Source organism: Canis aureus, chromosome 20 (assembly GCF_053574225.1).
Source record: "Canis aureus isolate CA01 chromosome 20, VMU_Caureus_v.1.0, whole genome shotgun sequence".
Classification (NCBI taxonomy): domain Eukaryota; kingdom Metazoa; phylum Chordata; class Mammalia; order Carnivora; family Canidae; genus Canis; species Canis aureus.
In genome coordinates, this window is record NC_135630.1 from 22,586,962 (window position 1) to 22,605,995 (window position 19,034).

At 38.3% G+C, this 19,034-nt stretch overlaps 2 long non-coding RNA genes across 4 annotated transcripts in view; one reads left to right on the top strand and one right to left on the bottom strand.

Annotated features, from left to right (window-relative positions):
- The window catches only part of LOC144291537 (uncharacterized), a 32,697-nt gene extending 31,971 nt beyond the window's left edge, over positions 1–726 (bottom strand). For 2 of the 3 annotated variants that reach the window (XR_013358865.1, XR_013358864.1), the window contains exon 1: positions 46–726. This is a non-coding gene — a long non-coding RNA (uncharacterized LOC144291537). The remainder of the gene's footprint in view (positions 1–45) is intronic. The other variant, XR_013358866.1, reaches the window with a different exon arrangement.
- LOC144291536 (uncharacterized) lies at positions 480–17,025 on the top strand. The gene is made up of 2 exons (XR_013358863.1): positions 480–675; positions 16,518–17,025. It is a non-coding gene; the product is annotated as an uncharacterized LOC144291536 (long non-coding RNA).
- The last annotated feature ends 2,009 nt before the right edge of the window (positions 17,026–19,034 follow it).

A 19,034-nucleotide genomic window follows, 5' to 3' on the forward strand; every position in this document is an offset into this window, starting at 1 on the left:
CATTTTTCCTTAAGACAAAGGAGGAACAACTTCAGGCTGGCCTACCGCATCTGGGCAACTCAAGACCCAAGAGGGCAAGTTCGTCACGGTTCTCTTCGGAGTGTACAGTGGGCAACCTGGAAGAACGGGAGGGCACGGTGTACCTTTAGGAAGCAGACCCCTCTGGAGGGGAAATGGGGCACCTTCAACCTGAAAACTGAACTGGAGAAGGAAGAGAAATCAGATAATATCCTTTCTGCCGTCCCCTAATACCTTGAGGAGTTCAAAGGTTTTCCAAGCCTGCGGCACTTGGCAATTATAATTACACAGTAAAATACCTAAGGTTAATGAATAACCTCTAAAGGAAGTTACTTCACATAATGACAGCAATTTCTCTGAACTAAATGTTAATAATAAGGCCTGTAATACTATGAGAAGGAAATGGTGGCAATTGGCAAATGGAACTCTGTTGCTTGGTAACAAGACCTGAGGTATGAACATTCTCTTTACCTCACGGGAAAGGGGTGGGTGGAAGGATTGCAGCTCCGGCCTGAACAATTTGAAAGGCAGGCAAGCTTTGGGAAGCCACCGGCCGTCCAGCAGCACAGAAAGTGGAAGCATATGTGGCAGATGACTGTGTTAGCAGAGAGACCGTTTGAGGGAGAGTAATCCCCCCGAGAACTGCTTAGCAGCGAGGTAAAGGAAATGGGGTGTAATCTATAAAGAGACCGAGGGCAACCTAGTTCACATTACCTGGTACAAATCACCGCTGCACAAATAGAACATTTCAGCAAAATCCACCCAAGGGCTAAATCTTCTCTTCTCCCCAGCCTCTCTTGCTTCTGTTTGTTCCGGCAGAGACATACACTTTGATCCTCTTGGGTTTGGCTTTTTTTTTTTTTTTCTTTTCTGTTTTAGAGCAACTGTGGCATTTGAGAGATGAATTATAAAAGGAATGCAATTAAGACAACCTAGGAGTGCAATGTTCCTTGTAGAGGAAAACTTTACACATTTGCACTGCAGGCGAATGAATCTCTCGTTGGGTAATTATTGGCAGTCTGAACTGAAAGATCCTAGAGACAACCTCTTCCAACTGATCGTTAATCAACAGGAAATAGCCTACAACAAGGTCATTATTACCTTAAACCATTACAGGAGCACACTCAACGAGAGGCTGAGATAAAACTAAGAATTTAAAATCCCTGCTGGTTTTATGGTAGTGGTTCTAAATTCCGCCAGAAGATCTGCATCACCTGGATAGCTTTTTAAAAATACAGATTTTGGGGGCCCCACCCCTGGACATTGGTATAGAAGCTCTAGAACCTTGGAATCTGCACTAAATTTACTAGTGTTCTGGTCATCAGCCAAATGTGGGAACCACTGCTCTAAACCATGCTAGGAGTCGTTTTTTAGGGGGTATCTGGCTGGCTTAGTGGGTTAAGTGGCAGACTCGATTTTGGCTCAGGTCACGATCTCAGGGTCCTGGGATCCAGCCCCATATTGGGCTCTGTGCTCAACGGGGAGACTGAGGATTCTCTCCCTTTCTCTCTCCCTCTGCTTTTGCCCTGCCCTAAGCTCCCTCTCCCTTTGCCCCACCCCCAGCTCATGCATGTGCTCTTTCTCTCTTCCTCAAAAAAAAAATCTTTAGAAGAAATTGATCTAAACAGTTTTAGAAGAAAACTAAATATATTCTACATATTTTAAGTGCATTGGTCAACCATGCTTCATTTTTTGGCATTAAAAAAAGTTTTAAGACTGAATGTTATGCCAAATACAAATTGACTTGCTGACTGTATCATCATTTAATCTGAGGTTACTTACTATAAATTTAGCGTCTTCCTAAGAAGGCAAAGAAAATCATCTGCCCTAGGAGCCTTAAAAGGCTCAACCAATGCAAAAACCACAAAACAGTCTGTCCCCTAGTTGTGGCTATTTTTCATAGTTCCTTGTCAAGAGCTAGTGAATGCCTTCTAGAAGCCCTCAGTAGACTTCCTTTTCCCAATTTTCCATTTACTACATGGTCTCTCTGACTTCTCTCACTGGCTCTCTGATTTCTTTAAAAATAATAACAGGAGCACCTCAGTGGCTTAGTCAGTTGAATGTGTGGTTGTCAGTTTTGTCTCAGGTCATCACCTCAGGTTCGTGAGAGTGAGACCCAAGTTGGGCTCCATGTTCAGTGCAGAGTCTGCTTTAGATTCTCTCACTCTCCTTCTCCCCCTGTTCTCTCACGTGCATGCTTGCACTCTCTTTCTCTGTCTCTCAAATAAATAAATAAATAAATAAATAAATAAATAAATAAATAAATAAACTCTTTTTAAAAATGATAATAATTGGGATCCCTGGGTGGCGCAGCGGTTTGGCGCCTGCCTTTGGCCCAGGGCGTGATCCTGGAGACCCGGGATCGAGTCCCATGTCGGGCTCCCAGTGCATGAAGCCTGCTTCTCCCTCTGCCTATGTCTCTGCCTCTCTCTCTCTCTCTCTCTGTATGACTATCATAAATAAATTTTAAAAAATAAAATAAAATAAAAATGATAATAATAATCCTATATTATTTAGTTATGGGTCTTAATGAGCTAATATTGTAATGGCCCAATAACAAAAACATACCTTTACAAGAAATGGCTGGGTGAGAGGTGAGACTTCATTCAAAGGAATGACTCTTGAATAGTAAGAATATGAATTGGACGGATTCAGTTTCTGGCCCTGAATGTGACAATATCTTAATCATGGATTGATCCCTGAATCACTACAATCTTTGCATTAATTATGCAAAATGCAAAGAATTACATACTAATAAGACTATGTTCAAAGAAATTAAAAGCCATCCATTAAATAATCAAGAGACACACCCATCAAAGGAATTAAAAATAAACATCATCAGAATGTATGGATAGCCTGAACCATAAAAAACAGTCCCCTACAAAAAGTGGAATTGACAACCTGATGAAAGCCATTTCCTTTTCCCCCAAATTCCATAGGAGTCATTAATGTGATTCTTCAGAAGCCAGAAGCAGGTTCACCGTAACCCCAATCCTAATTTATTGGAAGTTTCTTTAAAATCACTACTCTACCCTTCCATCCTTACCCTGGCACTGGCAAGGATCTCTGGAAACTTCTACTGTGATGCTGTTGACTCCCTTGACATTTAGGAGAATAATAACTCTCATCTCCACTCCTGTGCTCAAGGACATACACACACCTGCAAGATCACATGGACATGCTGATTCAACAGCCTACTTCAACTGAGGTTGCCCAACAGTTAAAAGCTGTGAGAGCTATTTGACCCCCACACTTCACAGTTTAAATAATGCCGACCTCACAGAATATGATGGCTCGGCAAGAGGAAGCTACTGCTTCCAGGACACTGCTGCACACTCATTCCCAATCACCTCCCTCTGTGCTCTGGGTACTCATGCATGACTCCAGTGATGCTCCTGCTATGCCACTGTTGACTTGCCTGGCTCCTGCATTGAAATATAGGCTTCTTGAGGGTGGGAAGTGGATTCTATTGTTTCACTTTGCAAGGTGGAACATAGTACTCCAGGTACTGTAGGGGAAGAGAAACTTAACCTCTACCCTCTTAGAGTCTCTGGCTGGGCCTGAGAATTAAATGGAGAATTAAATGGACATAAGAAAGATTGACAGGAGAAAAGCAGATGTGTTTAATATAAGTTTTACCGGACACAGGAGCCATCATAAGGAAATGGAAACTCAAAGAAGTAGCAAGTGCATATATATGAGGTTGAATAAAGAGATACAATTGTGGAAAAGTAACTAAAAACCCATGGAGAGACTAAAGGAAGATAGGAGTTTGTGGGTTTTTTTTTTTTTTTTAAGATTTTATTTATTTATTCATGAGAGACACAGAGACAGAGAGAGGCAGAGACACAGGCAAAGGGAGAAGAAGGCTCCATGCAGGGAGCCTGACATGGGACTCGATCCCGGGTCTCCAGGATCATGCCCTGGGCTGAGGGAGGCACCAAACTGCTAAGCCACCCGGGCTGCCCAGATAGGAGTTACTTTAACAAGATCTGTTTTTACAGATTTCTCCCAGCCTCCACTCCCTGTCTCTGGTGATAAGAATATTCCTTTCCTCCTAGTCCTAGGAAGGCATCTTTCCCAGGGGAGTTTTATCTCCAGCTTTCAGGAAGTAAAGGGGAGATCAGAGTGCCCTTCTTGCACTTGCTGGTTTTTAGTGCCTTTAGCTCAAAATAATCCATATCCCCAAACAGCATATTTCCAGGAGGCATATTCTACTATCCTTCAGTATCAAGTATATTAAAAAGTTAAATACTTATGACTAATGAGCGCCTAACGGTCTCTGTGCTGCTAATAGTTGCTTTCTCTATATTACCCATTGTTGTCCCTTGCTTTTGTTTGTCCTTTGAAAAGAAGACAACATATTTATTAATGCACTTAGTCAACCTGAATATGGATTATTACAATTGGTGATTCTTGTCCAGATAGGAAGCACTATTGGATTTGAAAATATGGGTAGAGGAGAGGAAACAAAAGTCAGCATAAAGAATAAAAACCATGGAGGGAAAGCATTTACCAATATTTCATCTTGTCCACAGGTTGAGCCTGAATAGTATTATTCCTTCTTACCCAAAGGATAGATGGTGATGTAGTGCTTGGTGATTTTGTTGAAAGGAGTTCATCCCATGAGCTACTACTAGTTATGGAGGACACAGTATGCATCCTATAGGAGTCCTAAACTGGATAGTGATATTTTCTTAGTAATCATTTGTCCTGTGCAAAAATGCACTACTTGAAATAAATCTATGGCAGTCCTGGCACTAACTTGTAATAGATTCACAAAGAGAATAAGAAAGGTAAGGGGCAAGGTCTAGCGGTTTGACCACAGAATCTGAAATCAGAAAGACCCTGTTAAATTTCTGATTCAGTCATTTACCATTTGGATGACCTTGGGCAGGTTAACTAAGCCCCAGATTTCTCATTTGTAAAATGGTAATAGTAACACCCTTACCTTCTTGCAGGATTGTTGAGATTTAGAGATTACATAAAATAATGGGCATACTGGCACATAACAATGGTACATATGATTTCACTATCATGTGCTTAACAAGTGTTTGTGAAATGGAACAGACTGTTCTAACATATTTTGGAATCTCCCTGGCTCAGACACCATAACCCATGGTTAATACTCCTGGGACACACAACCTCCTTTAGACTCTCCTTTCTTAATACTCTTAACAAAAGAGTATTAGTTTGCTAAAGGTTGAGTCTTTACAATACAAAATAAATACATAAGAGATTAAAGTATTTTCCAGTTAATTTGATCAATTAACATGGCTAGACCACATAATTCAAATTATTTCTTGATTTGCCTGATTGAATATGGCCAAAACTATAAAACTGCTTCTGCTGGTGAGGATCAGGGACAGTCCTAAGAAATCTTACTGTTTAAATCATGGACCTTGAGGAACTGGGATTTTTGAAATCCTATCCGGGATTATACGCCAAAATGAAACAGCTTTAAGTTGAGTAGGCTAAAGCAGCCCAGCTTTGGTACAAGGGCCAATTCACATTATCCCCCAATCCTGTTAGAGCTAATAAAAAGTTTTCTCCCTTCTGTTAGAACAAGCCCTCTGTACTCACCCAGAAAAGTATATAAATCTCGATCAAGCAATCCTTAGTTAAACCATGTTCCAATATTCCTTGCTAAACGAGATAAATTCAGCCTTTATTTAAACCTCAGAGTTGATAGTCTTGTTGCCTGAAAAACAGAACCCATGTTATTTGTAGTCCTTAAAGCTTCTGTGAAGAAGCCCTGATCTTCTGAATGTCTACTTTTAGTTACCTCAAGAATTGGGGTTTCCCAAGAATTGGAGTTTCTCCTGCAGAGACCAAGTCCCTGAAATACTCTTATTCTGATAGAGTAGTTACTCCTGTCCTCTGTGCTCTAGAATACATACATGTGGTCACTGACTTAGAGTAAACTCTGAATACTGAGGTAATATCAAAGGCTACAGGGACATCTAGGTGGCTGGGCAGGTTGTCTGTCTTCAGGTCAGGTCATGATCCCAGGGTCCTGGGATTGAGCCCCACATCCGGCTCCCTGCTCAGCGAGAAGTCTGCTTCTCCTTCTGCCCCTTTTCCCCTCATATTCTCTCTCTCTCTCTCTCTCTCTCTCTCAAAAAAAATAAAATTCTTTAAAAAAAAATACAAATTGGGTAATTTCCAGGAATTTGGGCTTATTAAACTTGACCTAGATGGACACAGATTAGGATTTTAAGGATTTTGTTCAATTCCCACTCTGGTTCACCTTCAAATCTACTTCCTAAGGACTGATAGTTCAGTCAGTACTCATGGCCTCAGGGTTGGGGGTGAATAGGGAAGGAGTGAAGGAAAACTGTTCCTCCGTTCAGGTCCACCTGTTGATTCTGACTGAAATCATCTTCCTTGCAGACACCAAAATCACAACTCTGTGGATTCCTTGGATTCCACTCAGTTCCACCCCTTTATCTCCTTCTCTGAGGATAGAGCTCCAGCTCAGCCCCCATAAGCAATCCCCTGTTCCATGGCTTCCTCATGCCATCTCTAAACCCACCATGTTCTATCAAGCTCCAAGTCCCCACCCAACTCTGTTCCCCATCTATCTTCCCATCATAAATCCCCTCCAAAACCTTACTAAGGTTTTAATCTCACATTTTTTTCTGACTTTTGGGAAATCACCTCTTTTAAGCCCTATACTTCTCCCAAGTACCAACAGTAGCATTTCTAAAATCAATCACATTTTATTACTCATCAAGGATGGAGTAACTCTCTATTTCCTCATAATTTTTAAACAAAGCCTAATTCCTGAATTTCCAATTGGTATCTGTAGTTTGAGGTAGTAATCCAGATATAGCAAAAATAAATAAATAAATAAAAATAAAACCTAATCCATTTGTAGTATTTGAATTATCTAATTTGACCATTCGTTTGATAAAATTAGCATAAAAATTTCCAGATTTCCATTTAGGATAGTGCATACATAACTGGTATCAAGATCAACTAAATAAAACAATTTTTATCTCTTTAAAAATAATACATTGAGCACAATCTATGTGTAGGGGAGAAAAAAAAAAAACCTTTCCTCTAGTGTTTTATTTAGGTTCAGTGACTGGAATCTGTGAATTAAACTGACAAAAGACAGATTAATAGGAAAGGTGCTTTTTTGTTGTTTTGTTTTGTTTTTTTTTTTTGTTGTTGTTGTTGTTTTTTTATTTTTTTTTTCTGTACATGGGACAGGGGGCAAGGCTTCACAGAAGAGAAATGAAAAAACCCCAGAGAGACCCCGGTTCTTATATACCACTTTAAAAAAGGGTGATGAAGAGACCAAAGAAAAAAAGGAGCCCTGGTGAGGATGGGGATATATTTTAGGAAGATGATTAGGAAGTACATGGTAAATAAGGGTTGTTTAGTAGGGTGTGCTATGTCTCAAGTTAATAAGAACTATCTCAAGAGACTCACAGAAGAGAAGACTAACTTTACAAGGGGAAATTTCCTTTACAAAAGAGAAATTTAGAGATGCCTGGGTGGCTCAGTAAGTTAATAACATCTGCCTTCGCCTCTTGTCAAGGTCCTGAGATTGAGTCCCACATTGGGCTCCTTGCTCAGTAAGGAGCCTGCTTCTCCCTCTTCCTACTGCTCTCCGTTTGTGCTCTCTCTGACAAATAAGTAAATAAAATCTTAAAAAAAGAGAGAGAGAGAAATTTAGACCCCGCTTTTAGGCAGATAGGGGGAGGGCAGGAGCTCCTCCTATGTTTGCTGTTTCTTAATTGCCTTTAGCTCAAAATAATCCTTATACCAACATGGCATTTTTGGGGTGGCATATTGTGATCCCCTTCATATGCAAAGGTGAATAGCATGCTGACTTTACTCTCAAAGAATTTATGCAAAATGAAGTCATTAAATTCTCCTAGATTTTATTATCTAGGGGAAAGAATGGTGGTACTTGGCAGGGGAGGAAGGGTTGTGTAACCAAAATGCACTATATTTCAGTTATGAGGCATTCACTGTGGTTTAATCAGAATAATATCCAAATTTAGTTTATACAGGAATGCTTCATTATCCCATCCTGAAAAAATATGTTGCATAGTAAGTTTAATCCTTTTCCAAAAACAGGTTGGCTAATTTTTGGATGACAGGAACTATAAATCCATTATTTTTGATGGAAGGAATAATAAAGTATTCCCTGTGTGGCTGAAAATCCCAACCAATTTCCCCAAACATCACTGAAACACTCTTAGGTGTCTATATAACAATGCATCAAGGATTCCTGCATACTACAAAACACTTAAAACACCAATTACCTAATTATTTAACACTTAATGAACTCATTAGTGGGCATCTTTGTATGCAGTACTTGATAATGTACAGAATCAGATATGAATTATGTTTTTCCTTCTGCACTGCCATAAACATTCACTCTAGCCTAAATAAACAATGAAGTGATATGTTAAAGATACATAAAAGTTCAAAAAAAGGCTCAGCAAAATAAAATAAACAAGATGATTATTTTTGAATGGCTACTCCTTGAAGAATTGCCTGAGGGAGGTTTGGTGGCAAAAAGCAGTAGTTGGTCTGTGGTCACTGTTGCTTTTTGGAGGTGAGAGAAAGTAGGAAGGAATGCATGCTTTATCACGTGATGCTTTTCTCCTAAAGCACCCTTCTTCTAGACTTCTTGGACTCACCCAATTTCCTCCTAGGCTTTTCCACTACTTAAAAGACGTTTCACTTAATAATATGGGGAAGATGAGAGCAATAATGGGCTATCCATTTCATCAACGTACAAACCTGATTCCATTGAGAGAACAGATGAAAGGAGTTTTTCTCAGACCCTAGGACAACTTAAAGTTTTGCTGGCTTGTATATGGAATGATTATAGCAAGTTGTAATTTAGATAATGAACTTCTTAATGCAGGAAGTTCCTAATTCAGGAAATAGGAGCTGGTGAAATTGAAACCAATTTATTAAATAAAAGGAAAAGCAGATACAGCCAAGTACTTAGAAGCTAGAACACTCAGTTTTTAAGGTTTGGAGTTACATAGCATGGAAGCTATAACTCTTCAGTTTTTACGTTGTACCATCCTTCTAAGACTTTGTTTTAATCCTCTGAAGTTTAGAACAGATGCAAAAGATATCTGGAAAAACCAACTTAACTTTATTTCTAAACTTTTGCTCAAGATTTAGCTATAAACATAAACATTTAATTGCATAAACTGGTAACAGTTCACATAATGGACAAGCTTATATTTAACTGCCTAACACCGTATTTTCCAATCCTCTGGGACCAGCCTCCCCTCTGTCCCTAAGAAGAAAAACTGTGCCTCCTCCCAATTTGAATCCTTCCTATACATCTCATGTCTCTGGCTGTCCCCTTGACCACAGGGAGGTCCATGACCAAAACCCACGCAATTGGAGTAATGCCTGCTGGCTCTAGAAATTGGCCCAGGAATGAGTAACTGCCCAAAGGTGAGCCTTTCTAGACTTCTCTTTTCAGAGATTCCCCAAACTGAAGGTAGAAGAAAGAGCTCCTTTCCTTTGCCATTGCTAAGCTTTCCCTAGGGATTGCCCTTAAAACTCTGGAGCTGCCTGTGGCCATCTGCATTCAAGAAGCCATCTGAAGTGACAGAGAGTGAGTGACAACCAAAGAAGCCAAGACTTAAGACAGAGAAATGGAAAGACAGTCCTGATACTGGATCCCGGGGACTTCTTCTTTCTGTATATCAAGAGCCACCAAATTCCCTTTTTTGGATAATATTTTTGGAATCGGTTTCTTTCACTACAGCCAAATATACTGGTTAAGCAAACTATAGTATATTCATAAACTCAAAATTGTGTGGTCATTAAAATGATCTTACCAAAGTATAACTTTCAATAAAAATTAAATGAATGGATAGCACACAAAGAGGATCTGATACATTAAGCAGAAAAAAAAAAAACCTAGTTACAATACAATATTCATGTACTAACTAATTGTGTTAAAAAGAGATGTATAGAGAAAACATTGCAATGATGGCTTTTTTTCTGGGTGTTGGGACATGTGATTTTTAAAAATAATTTTCCATATTTCATAATTTTACTTTTATACGAAAACAATACTAGAGAACCAAACCTTTGGCCCACTCTTTTTACAAGTCTATGTACAAATTAAAACATAATCACCCACCGATATACTTCTAATTTTGTCATGACCCTTTATTTCAAAATAAGTTTCCTTGACACATCATCCCTTTTCTTTTTCAAGCACTTGGCACTTTAAAAGATGACATTTATAAGGATGGTAAATAATCAGCACCTTCCCCAGGGGTTCATGGCTTTTTGGCTAGTGTAGCAGCGCATAAAAGAAACATTTTGATCTAAATGAAGTCACTCAGTAACTTTCTAATTATTTTTCTCCATAGTAACACATATAAAATATGAAAAATATGTTTATTGAAGGTTTTTTTTCTTCTTTTTCATAACTAGTTCAAAGAGCCTCAAGTGTATTTTATACCTCTTTAAAACTTTACCTTATAGATAGGGTTCATTTTAATACTGAAGTCTGTGGCTTTACACCAATAACCTGACTCTATTACTGCATTCCTGATGAAAAGCACTAATAGCTTAAAATGTGTCTTTCTTGAATTTTTTTTTCTCATGAAAATGACTCTGAAAGCTTTGGAAAGTGTTTTAAAATAATGTCATATGAAAAGTTGGCCTTTTATTAGACTGCAGACCACAGAAGAATCCCATGGAGTTTTTTTCTAATATAATTTAGCCCCTACATTCAAGAACTTAAGAGCTGGAGTACAGTTTAATAGGTAGACTTAGAGGCTTCTGTGCCTCCGTAATCCTTCTTTCATCAAAACAATGGCTATAATTAATATTTATGATTTTGCCTTTCACCTCGAAGGACTTCACAAATTGTTACCACAGGGCTCATGACACTTACTAATGAAGTTCAGTCTAGTAGAGAAATTTATAATCACCTTAAGTTTACTCCATAATAATATGGCTACAAAGGGGGATTGGGTAGTGTCTTGACCAATTCAACTCCCCATCACCAAAAGAATGACTCAGGAATGGGAAATCAGTCAGCCCATTCTGATTCCTCAAGGCTCACATCACAAGATCATGTTTTTTTTATTATGTACCAATGTGATGTCATACAGGGGTAGGCAAATTACAGCCCTAGGGTCTCTGGCCTCAATTTTATACACTACCTCCTTCCTAGTATCTCCCCACTCCCTACCCCCCAGAGAATGATTTTTACATTTTTAAAGCATTCTTTAAAAACAGAAGAAAGAAAGAAAGAAAGAAAGAAAGAAAGAAAGAAAGAAAGAAAGAAGAAAGAAAGAAAGAGAAAAAAGAAAGAAAGAAAGAAAGAAAGAAAGAAAGAAAGAAAGAAAGAAGAAAGAAAGAAAGAAAGAAAGAAAGAAAGAAAGAAAGAAAGAAAGAAAGAAAAAGAAAGAAAGAAAGAAAATGTGACAGAGACTGTAGCCTGCAAAATCCAAAATATTATGGATCCTGTGGAAGCTCGGTATCTGTGTTGAGGTATTATTGGACTTTTTTTAGAATCAGCACAATGCTCTCTATTGAGGAGACAAGGACCCACCAAAGACCAAGTTCATATATGAACACTGTCATACACCGGATATTCATCAACAGCTGAAATCATCAAGGACTCCTACTGGACTACAGCACCACGCAACAGCACCAAAAGAGAGAGATAAAAAAGGAACAGAAACCAAGTCTTTGGTTCACATTTTGGGAGACCCACCAACGAGACTGAGTCCATTCAACTCAATCAGAAAGCCAACTAAGTATCAGCACAATTGCCCAGCTGTACACCTTCTCCCTAGCCTTTTGGCTAGTTTTATCAGGTGTTTATCCGAGAGGTATTCATAAGCCTTGCCTATCCTTACCAATAGTGAAGACCACATCAGTTTCCTAATATATTAGTAACAAATGTTGCTTTTGCATAAGGCATTGTGTTGAATGTTCTCTCTATATATGTCCTGTAAGCCTCCAATAAGACAGACGTTGTCATCCTCAGTTTACGAAGCCTCTTAGTGGCATACCCTGCATAATGGAGACCATCTGAAATAAGTTTAGTGAGTCTCATGGGAATGGTCTCTGATTCAAGTCAATCTTCCTGCCAAGTTCATTGGACATAGATCCCACGTGACAGATTTTTCCATCAAGAATCCATTAGAAACTGAACCCGATAAAATTTAGAAATTGTTCTTTGTTCTTTGTTATCCCTAACTTTGGAAGGGACAGTTAAAAAAAAAACTACTTAACCACAAAAATGTACCCCATGTGGTGAAGATGCAGTCTGCTTCATGATTTAAAGGCCCATCCTCCTCTAACTCCCCTGTTGGGAACCTAAGCAGCTGGCTAAAGGTGAACAGAAGTCAAAGGAAACTAAATTAAACACAGGGCCACAACCCAGCTATTGAGCCTGCTCATACAGTTTGAAAACGGCCCTAAGACCAGTAGTTTGTGGATCAGAATGAACACCCGCTGAGTCTCCCAGTTTCTATTGTTTGTCCTCTCAAAAACACATCAACGTTCAATTGTATTTGCCATGCATCTGAACAGCACTCAGCATCTCGAAAGTGTGGTCCATTTGTGGCACATCAAGTCAGCCACTGTGCTTCTCCACGCATGTGGTATGCTGCCCAGATATGACACCTACTCTGAAGTTTGGCTGGTTCTTTTTAGCCCTTACTGGATTTTTTTTTTTTGGGGAGGGGGGAGTTCATACAGAGATAAGAACCTCTTCAGTGACATGGGTGATGTGGGGTCTAGCTCCAAAATTTCTGCTCAATCCACAGTGTAGCTGTCCAAGGAAACTGAGAGTAATAGCATGAATTCTTGATTTGTAGAATTAAAGCTGCATGACTCAAGAAAAAACAAATTTTAAAGGGGAAAGAGATCTCCCCACCCTCTTTGCTGGACACGAAGCTGGTTCAAAGGCAAATTCTAAAACAGGCAAAGCTTGCTTTGACAGCCATACATCATTCTTTCCACAACCCTGTTCCACTTCCTGAATACCACAGTAAGCCTCCTCACCCCATTACTGGCCTGAAGCTACCATGCTCTCCCAGTGATGCATTCTCTCTCCCACTAGCCCAGAGCTCCTCAAAAACAGGAACCGAGTCTTATCCACCTTGGCATCCCTAAAACCTACCACAGTCATTGGCATATAAGAAGATGTATTTCTATTTCTACTCTCCAGCCATCAAAACTGCCATTTCTTCAACACCGATGTGTCATTCGCCTAGATACACTCAAGTGAGGAGGTTAAACTTATTAAATCCATTTTGTACTAGAAATGGAAGTAATACTATAAATTCATTATCTTGTTTGATCCTCTTATTTTCACATTTTATTATGGAAAAAATTTTTAAAGACTTATTTATTCATTTGGGAGAGAGAGAGAGAATGCATGAGCACATACACGAGCAGGGGAAAGGACAGAGGGAGAGGGAGAGAGAGAATCCCAAGCAGATTCCACTTTGCCCCTCTCGCCTCCTCCCATCTTCCCCACTTCCCCCTAATGTATGCTCTGTCTCCCTAAAATAACCAAATAAAATCTTAAACAAAAGCAAAATCCCAGATATTACATTGTCTCATTGATATTTATCTCTCACTTTTTTTTTTTTTTTTACCAAAAAGCATATATTTGTTAAGTTAAGCGTGGAACTGGTTCTTTTATTCCAACTGTTAAGAATTTCTAAGTATAAATATTACCTCCAGTTTGCCTCCATTCATGAAAGATTAAGATATAAAATAAATATAATCAACTTACATGTAATCTTCCAACATATTAGAAGGATAAAGATTTTGCTTGTATGTAACTACTTACATCTGAGACATTTCACATTATTTTTCCCTTACCATCATAACTTTACGTAAGTTTTAAGGCTATCTTGAAATATGTATATTTTCAAGAGAGGGAAAGAAACAAATATAACAAGATAGATTATATTATCTTTTATATACAAAGTTCTAATTTTGTATTCAATGCTATATTTTAATCTTCCATTTTAACCATTTCGTGAAGAATCTGCCCACTGAATTATTAAGTTACATCAGGATAAATACAATATTCAACCCAAAGAGACAAAAATAAAAGGACACAGAGCAATAGTCTTCTCAACATGAGAGATTTTATTTTTTAAAATATCTTATTTATATATTCATGAGAGACAGAGAGAGAGAGGCAGAGACACAGGCAGAGGAGAAGCATGTTCCTAGGGAAGCCTGATGCAGGACTCAATTCCAGGATCCCAGGATCATGACCTGAGCCAAAGGCAGATGTTCAACCACTGAGCCACGCAGGTGCCCCAACATGAGAGATTTTAAAAATACTTTCACATTCTTAATCAGAATTTAAGCCCAAATTAAATTATTTTCATCTATATTTTATATCATTTCTTATATGCCATTTTTATATTTATAATTCCTTAAACTTTAAGTTATTTTTAAAGGCCAACAGCTGAATATTATCAACATGCTATACTGCAAATCATAAATACCTCTAAACCACTTGCATTCACTCCCTAATTTTTTAGGAAAGGTTTTATCATCCTGATTTTGCTAAAGATGAAAGATTCTTGAGTGAGTAAATCACTCATCATCATGTAACTATAAAGTGGTGGAAACAGATTTGAACCCAGTTTGAATCAGGTAAAAATTCCATTTTTCTACATAGTGATGACTCCCCAACTTTCCACAAGACAACTGCTTTCTTAAAATATGATGTTCTCTAATCTAAATAAATCTCCAACTTGGTGGATCTACTTTCTCTCCCAGGTCAGTTCCTTTAACCCCACCCACTTCTGAACCCACCAATTTCTCAGAAACTCCAAGTTTTTCACTGAGAACAATAACTGTGGCAGGAGGAAAGAGCTCGAGCAGTTGCAGGGTGGCCATCATTATGAGTGTTTCCTGTTCCTACAAAATTCCATATGTAGGAAGGAAAAAACCTTCATTAAACAGCTATAACTAAAGAAGATTCAAGATAATAAGATTCACAATCAAAACTATAATTTAAACAAATCATCAAAGCTGAAAGCACTGGAAGGGAAAAACTCATCACAAAAGAACTAAATCTTTTAAAGAGTAGATTTGTTTGTGCATCTCATCTGAAGCCTATTACCTTACATCATGAATTTTAAACTGGCCTGAAGACCAAAAATTGGTAACAACCCAAATCTATCAATAGTAGAATGCATTAAAATTTATGGTATATTTATAGTGTAGAATACTATACAACTACCCACAATAAAATGGATGAATCTTACATATGTTGCACAAAAACAGCAAGTTAGTAGAGTAAGTCATTATGACTTTCTTGAGCTAAAGCTAAAAACCGGCAAAACTAAACAATGGTAGAACAAGAGAGAAAAGAAAGAAAATTATTACCATAGAGTTATAACAGTTACAATTCTGCAGCAGGAAGAGGATCGGAATTCCATAAAGACACATGAGAAGGGGCTGGGGGATGCTTTTCAGGTGTCGGTAATGTTCTATTTCTTGAATCGGTTGGTAGTTACACAGAAATTCCATTTTTAACCATTTATTCACACCTACATATGTATGGTTCTCTTTTACGAAAGTATTTTATATTTCATGATGTAAAATGTTTAGTTTTCTAAATTGCAGGACAGTTTTCCTGTAATTTGATTATATAGAGGAAAGAAAAGAAGGAAGTTACTAAAATTACTCCCAAGGCAAAGATAAAGAATGCTGCCTCTGTTCTCCCCTTTAGATTCTAAGTTGCACTGGGGCCTCTGGTTGCAATTCTTAACCTATAGTGGATGTTAAATAAATATTTGATGATGTTGAGGCTCAAGTAATAACTTATGTAAACATCAGGAGCTGTTGCACAGAACATATTCTCATGGCACAATTTAAATTGACCAGAGGGATCTCACTATGGTATATGAGACTAACTGTACAATAAAAGAAAGTGTCATTAACTTGTCAAGTTGACAGAGTTTGGGAGCTTGTTTTATTGTGGCAAAACCAGCGTTTGCAAAATGCGCATTCTTACAGAGTCAGTGGATCTGTAAATTAGCACAATATTTAAGAAGGACAATTTGGTAATACTCCGCAAAAGCCTTCAAAATAATACCTTTTGACTCACTTATAAGAATTAGTCTTAAAGAATAGTCACCGAGTTTGAATGCAAAGATTATGCCATAAGGGTATTTGGGGTAGCTTTCCTTGGAAAAGCCAAAAAAAAAAAAAGAGAGAGAGAGAGAGAAGCAACATAAATGTCCAACGATATGAGAGTTGTTAGACTGTGGTCCCTGCCTCCCTTCAGTGAACTCCATGCAGCCATTAAAACTGGTGTTGTGGAGAACTATTTTAAAGCATGACAGTATGCCCATAATATACTGTTATTTTTAAAATCTAGTCACAAAATTCTATGTATAATTTAATACAGACAGATAAATGGATAGATAGAACCAAACCATGCCAAAATTTAGCAGCTTCAAACAACAAGTAGCTTGTTCTCTCTTTTCCAGGAGTTGCCTGAGATGACTGGCTAAGAAACAGTTCCTGCGTTAATCTCATTTTGGAGACTACTTTGGGGTGATCAACTCATCCCACTTTGCCCAGAACCTTGTCGTCGGTTTTTTTTTTTTTTTGTCTTTTTTTTTTTTTTTTTCTTGTCATCGGTTTTAGCACTGACAGTCCCATATCCAGGAAACTCCCCTGAAGCCCAGGAAAATTCAGGTGCTTCATCTCAAACTAGCTGCCATAAATAAATGTACACCCAAAATGACAGCAGTGACTCTCGGTGGTAGGATTATGGATGAAATGTCCCTTCCACTATTTTACTTTTCTACATTTTGTACATTATTTCATATCGACATGTGCTTCTAAAACAGAAAAAAAAAATTGTAACTAAAACTTCATTATCTATAATTCCAATCATTCGTTAACTGTTTTGAGTTCAGCAGCAGAGTGAAGCCTACCTTTGTATCAAATATAAAGAAATTGAATGATATAAATAAAATTGTCTGGAAGATGCTTAAGGCCTTACAATCTGGCTCAGTGTTTCCCAGTCTTGTTTCCTGCCCCACCCAACTGTAAGTAAGTCGGCTCCCCCTCGGTTAGGAACCACCATTCACCTGGCAATGATTCTAAACAAGGTGCAGAGGATGGAGGACTCCCAGGTTAATAAAATCAGTCCAACGTGTTTTGGCTCCCGTCTAAGAATCATTAAAACATTTTTTTTTACAGCCAGGTTTATCTATTTTTTAAATATACCCTAAAATATTTTTCTAAAATACATTTTACTATCTCATATTCTTTCTTAGTTTAAATTTATGAAATTTTACTCCATTTAATATCCTAGCACATTCAGTCTAAGGCTTCATGTCCCACAAAAGTCAATTAAAGAATAAAATAATGTTTTAGGTACGTGGGCTGACCGTGGTAGGGACTTCAGATCTTTTATATAGTCTAGCATACTTGTTATATACATTCTTCTTTCCCCAGTTTAAAATTATCCCGTTTTCCCTATTCATTAGCTGAGCAACCACAGGCTAGACTTATTTCCTTTCTATAATGAGTGTTCTTATAAGTTTAATCAGTCCAACTCGTTGATGACATAGTCAGGTGCTGAAATTAAGATAATAAACTTAGCTAACATAATCCTCTCTTAGCAAACAAACTTCAGCCTTGTTTTCCTCCTTCCCTCTGAAATGTATGCATACACATAGACAGGCATGATTTTGCTTTCTGGGAACCTGACTTTCTGCATAAAAGATTTCCACCATATGACATTGCCTAATGCTTTAAGAGAAAGGCCATAAAAGGTGAACAGTATACTGTGATGGAAATGAGGAAAGAAGATGACATAGTGTGAGCGATTTAATGTTAAAGCTGAGTCTGTTCGGAATTGGCTATTTGTCTTTTTAAGCCACCAACTCTACATAAGTTACTGTACACCAACAATTTTAAAAACTAACAGCAACATTGTTCCTTACTGGCAAATCTGTATAACTTACTTGTGTGGCAAAGACGCATTCAACATGACAAAATGGAATATTCTCCTCTCCAAGAGTCATGAAAGAATTTCATTCCTGACACGGTTAGCTTCCTCGGGGTGGTATCCTTATTGCCTGGGCAATAGAAGGTGAAACTAGAAAAAGCTCATTTTCTTAAATAGCATTTGACCCTTCTTCCTGGAATCTGATTTTTCACTGCCATGTCTTACAGATTTGAGTTCCACTAATACAGAAAACTGGCCCTCGCCCTCTGGAAAAGAGCGAATGGAGGGACTGTATCTCATTCCATGTGGGCTTTGGCAGGACAGTCTGGATTTGCTCAGACTTGGCCCCTCAGCCTCCTGAGGTCTCTAGGATTCGAATCCCCAGCAGTCTGTAACTAGGTCTAAGCAAGGGGGAACCAATGCTTTCAAAAGCAAGGAGGACTTTCTTTGTTTCATAAAAAAAACTTTCTGATTAGCTGCCAGTGGATTAGCCTCATCCCTTTGTAGGTGGTGGGCTGACACAACAGAGGGGAGAGGGGTTGAGCCCTCAAACACTGAACCATTCTATAAAGCTTATCTCATATGCCCTCAAACTTTGTGTAATGCCTGGGAATCCCAAGTAAGCAGGACAAACGCAGGCTGTGAAGGGTGACACAAAGTCAGTGGGCAGACGACCGGGAACAAAGAAAAGTGACAAAAACATTGGTTTCCTTTATAAGAGACTTTCAAAATAAGTTTGGTGGGTTTTTTTTTGATCGAGCTTCCGTATCTTAAGATATTTCAAGACACAAATATGCCTGTTTTAAGCTCATGTAACTTTAGAGTTGAAACAAATCTTATAGGTCACCTAAGTATTTCATAAGTTCTGGTGCACACCAGAATCGCCTCAATGAGATGGGTCAAAATACAGATGCTCCAGGGCCAGGAAATCTGTATTTTGAACAAGCTTCCCAGGTAATTTTTGTGGCACCCCAACATCTGAGATTCACCGAATCTAGTCTCAGTTCCTATCTCCTGCAGGCATTTTCATAAAGTTACTGAC